This window comes from Bison bison, unplaced genomic scaffold, assembly GCF_000754665.1.
Source record: "Bison bison bison isolate TAMUID 2011002044 unplaced genomic scaffold, Bison_UMD1.0 scf7180017863885, whole genome shotgun sequence".
In the NCBI taxonomy this organism is placed as follows: domain Eukaryota; kingdom Metazoa; phylum Chordata; class Mammalia; order Artiodactyla; family Bovidae; genus Bison; species Bison bison.
Window position 1 is genome coordinate 155,213 of NW_011494457.1, and position 4,331 is coordinate 159,543.

Here is a 4,331-nt window from a genome sequence, read left to right on the forward strand (position 1 = left end):
CCTTTTCCGTCTGTGAAGGGGCTACCCCTGTGTGGTCACAGGGGCTCAGATGAGAGGTGAGACGGGGGTGCCCATGGCCTGTAGGTGGTCACTGCTGCCAAGATCACGAAGGAGCGTCTCCAGGTTTCTCATGGTCATGGATACTCCGTGCAGGGACTGGCCTGGGAGGAGGTGGCTGGGAAAAGCAGGAGTCAGCCAGGCAGGGGCCTGTGTGTGACCCATGAGGTGGTCAGATGGTGCTGAAGTCTGCTCCTGACCCGGCGCAGCCCTAGAGGGGAGGGCGCCCAGAACCGTCTGGGATGGAGTCCACGTGACAGGCAGGTGGGTGGGGATGGCTTGGGCAGCCAGATTCCTCCGTCGTCATCTGCTCTCCTGTGTTGTCATATCTCTTCCTGGTATGACCTCTCGGCAGCCCCCGGGGCCGGCGGGGCGAGTGTCTTGTCCCCACTGGGCAGGTGGGGAAACTGAGGCTCAGAGAGGTGAACTGGCTTGCCCAGCGTGGCATGGTGAGCGGCTGTCAGCGCTGGGCTCCGAGATGCTGAGGTTGAATTGGAGGTTCCAGAAGGCTGATAGGAGGTGAAGGGGAGGCACCATTTCTGGGAGGGGGCTGTCTCAGCCCCACCCTCTCCTGGCACTCTCTTGACCATGCCCATGACTCCTCCCGAGCTGGGCAAGGCCTTCCTGAGACTAGAGAATGGTTGGACAACACAAAGAGGATTAGAAGCTTCCCTCGTGGTCCAGTGGTTAAGGCTCTGCCTTCCAATGCAGGGGGTGCAGGTTCGATCCTTGCTTGGGGAATTAAGGTCTCATATGCTGCAGTGCGGCCAAAAAAGAAAAAGAGGGTCAGGTTGAATGGAGTGCAAGGCAGGGGTGCAGAAACCCTCCCTAGAGCAAGGCTGACCCCAGCTGGGGTATGTCCACTGGCTCTAGCTCCCAGGGGACAGCATTCAAGGCCTCCAAATCAGTGGATGGGTCAGAACAGGTTTTATTCTTTTCAGCAGTCCTGTCAAGTCACTGCCAACCTAGATCTGGGTGACTCTAGGAAGAGGAAGATGGGATAGCTTAGTGCCTGACATTCCAGCTCTATGCGGGCTTAGGAGAGAGACACACCAACATGGGCTGCAGTCAGGGAAGGCTTCCTGGAGGTGGTGGCACTGGAGATGGATCCTGAGGGTAGACAGAGGAGAGACAAATGCAGGCACCAGGAACATAGGTATTCCTATGGAAGACCCTCTTGAGCCCTCAAGGTGCATATGCACATGGGCCAGGGCAGATAGCCCAGGAGGCCCGGGGGCTGTCCATTCATGAAAAGTCTTGAGACTGGCTTTATCCTTAGGGCAGTGGGGGAGGGAGGGCATGGAAGGCTTGTAAGCAGGTCAGTGAGTCTGTGCTGAACTGGAGCCTCAGGTCAGAAATGCAGGGGAGGTGCAGGCACCTGGACCATGGGGAGGTATTGGGCCAGAGGGAGGAGACCTGCGTGTGAGATCTGATTCTTCCGCTGCCTGTCTGTGGCCAGGGGCAGTCACTTTTCCTCTCTGGGTCTCAGGTTTTCCGGCTGTCAGATGGGGCTACTATAGGGTAATGTTTTAGCTTTGATGGAATAATTCATGGAACGTGCTTAGCACCACCTGGCACATGGGGATGTTTTTAACACCAGCTAGCATTGTTGTCATGGGGGTGATGCTGGGCTTGAGGGGTTCCTGGGGGGCAGCTTAGGTTCCTGCCCAGCTGGGCCCTTGTCTGCCCCTGCAGCCAGCCCTCCCAAGCCTGGCGTCCTTCAGGGGTGAGCTGGCCCTGCCCCTGCCCCCGTCTCCCTCTGCTTCTGGCCTCTCCTCCAGGTTGCAGCCCCCTCATCTGCCCTCCATCCTCCCACCTCTGGTGTAACCTGGTTTTTCTGCCCTTCCGCACCTCCCCTTCCCCTGGGTGGGTCTTTGCCATCTCCAGCCACCTCTCTGCAGTCTCTTCTGTCTGCCTCAGAGCTCTCACTTTCTGGCTCTGTCTCTGACTTACCCAGTGTCGTGATCACAGCCCTTCATTCTGTGTTTATCTCTGTTTTCCTCTCTTTGTCTTGTCTCTCCACACCGTGTGTTAGCTTCTCATTCCCTGCATCCATGTTGGTCTGTCTGTCCATCTGTCTTTTGAGTCTCCCTCTGTCCGTCTCTCTGACGGCTGCCCTGTTCCTCTCCACATGCCTCCCCGCTTGGTCTCTCACTCACTGTGTCTAGGTTTGTCTACCTGCCTGTCTCCCGCTCACTGCCTCTCTCCCAGAAAAATGCTCGCAGGAGTGATGGATGGTCCATTAGAAAAAGATTAACAGGTGTGTGCTTGACTAGAGAAAGAGCTGTTGCAAGGGAGGAGGGGAGGAAGCAGGTGACCTTTCGGGGAGAGCCGGGCGGCAGGCTTCCCATCAGTTGTGGGTGGGCGGGCGCGTGTGCGGCACGTGGCCCCAAGTGGGGTGACCGCGGTCACAGACTGTCAGCAGCCACATCTCTCATCTCCCTTTTGGCGGGCTGGGAAATTGGTGACTCTCAAGAGCATCTGGGCCCTGGCTTAGCCTGGGATGCTGGGCCCCAGCCCCTCCCACTCTGGGGGCCTCTCTCGGGGTCCCACTCCCCTTTCGGGACCATTTTGTGAGTCAAATGTAATTACAGATGGAAATGGTGCCTTCTCCTTTGATCTGGCCTTGAGAGGAGCTGGCAGTTTTATTAGATTTCCCAGGCACCAGGCGGGAAGCAGAGGGTTGTGTTGCTATTTTTTTCTCGTCTCCTTTTGACCCAAGTGGAGTCAAAGTCAGGCCCTGAGTCCCTGTTACTCTATGGGAGAGAGTCCCAGTAACTCTATGGGCCAGAGCAGGCAGGCCCGATACTGGGATTTCTCCCACCTTCCTCCCTCGCTCTAGCTGGTCCCTCTGCCTGGACACCTTCTCTTCTCCATGTTACCCACTCCCCGCTTGGCTTTGAGCTCTCCTTGAGATGTCACTTCTTCCAGGAAGCTGCTCCAGACTCCACTGACCCTATGGCCCAAACCACCTGCAACTTCCCTCTGTTTTTATCACCTGCCGACTGGTTTGTTAAGCTGCACGATGGGCTTTGCCAGTGGAGCCTGCACTTCTCAAGGGCAGGAAGAATGTCATGATTGGCTCACCACTGCCCAGCCTGGGTAGCACAAGCCCAGCCTTTGACCGACGCTGGGGAGAGCCTGCAGCAGTACAGGAGTGAATGGATGGATGGATGAGGTCGGGGGTGGGGGTGGGGACTGGGAGCGCAGGTTGAAGTCTGACTTGGTGGCTCTGCCACAGCCTTGCCAGGTGACTGTGAGCACGGCGGTTCCCTTCTCTGAGCCTCAGTTTCCTCATCTGTAAACCAGAGACGACAACAGTTACCTCACAGGCTGGCTGAGGTGTCAGTAATTGAGTTGGGGTTGAGCTCAGGCCTGACAAATGGCCCTTTCCTGCTGCATGATTTGGGCAGGAACAACCTGACCCGGTGGTGAGTAGAGACCAGACACTTCACCAGTCCTGGCAGAACCAGGGGAGGGGAGAGGGGTGGAGAGAGAAGGGGCTGGAGCCCTGTATGGCCCTCCCCTCACTCCATCTCCCATTTTATGGATGAGGAAACTGAGGCCTGGGCAGTGAGGGCGGACTTGGAACCCCACCCCCATTCGTGCTATAGGGTAGCTTGTTTCATACACTGGCGTTCCGCGGGTAGTCCCACGTGTAGGGGTGTCACGTGCTGCTAATAATTGGCAGGTATACAGCTCCAGGGGCAGAGGGTGGGTCTGTGGACCGAGGGGCTAGTCTCCCTCTGAGTAGCTGGGACTTTGACCTTCAGGGGCTTCCCTCATGGCTCAGATGGTAAAGAATCTGCCTGCGATGCGGGAGACCTGGTTTCGATCCCTGGGTCAGGAAGATCCCCTGGAGAAGGGAATGGCAACCCACTCCAGTGTTCTTGCCTGGAGAATGCCATGGACAGAGGAGCCTGGCAGCTACATACAGTCCATGGGGTCGCAAAGAATCGGACACGACTGAGTGACTTTCCCTTTACCTTCAACCTCTCTGGGCCTTAGTGTTCTCCTCTGAGCAGCAGGTGAAGTAAGCCCCACTGACCGGGTGGCCCAGTGTACTGAAAGCCGTGGTGGCACACGGTAGGGGCAGGGCCTCTGTCTGCCCTTCACAGTGCTGGTGGTCTCCAGCCACCCACAGTCTTGAAAAGGCAATTGCGAAGGAAGGAAGGAGGTTGGGGGAGGGCTGGGTATGGAGGGCCAAAGGGCAGAGCCTTGGAGTTAGGCTGCCTGGGTTCAAATCCAGGTACTAGCTGTGCAGCCTCAGGCAA

General features: G+C 57.3%; 1 protein-coding gene across 1 annotated transcript in view; it reads left to right on the plus strand.

The window, feature by feature from the left end:
- The window catches only part of CACNA1I (calcium channel, voltage-dependent, T type, alpha 1I subunit), a 112,689-nt gene that overhangs the window by 79,149 nt on the left and 29,209 nt on the right, over positions 1 to 4,331 (plus strand). The window lies entirely within an intron of this gene.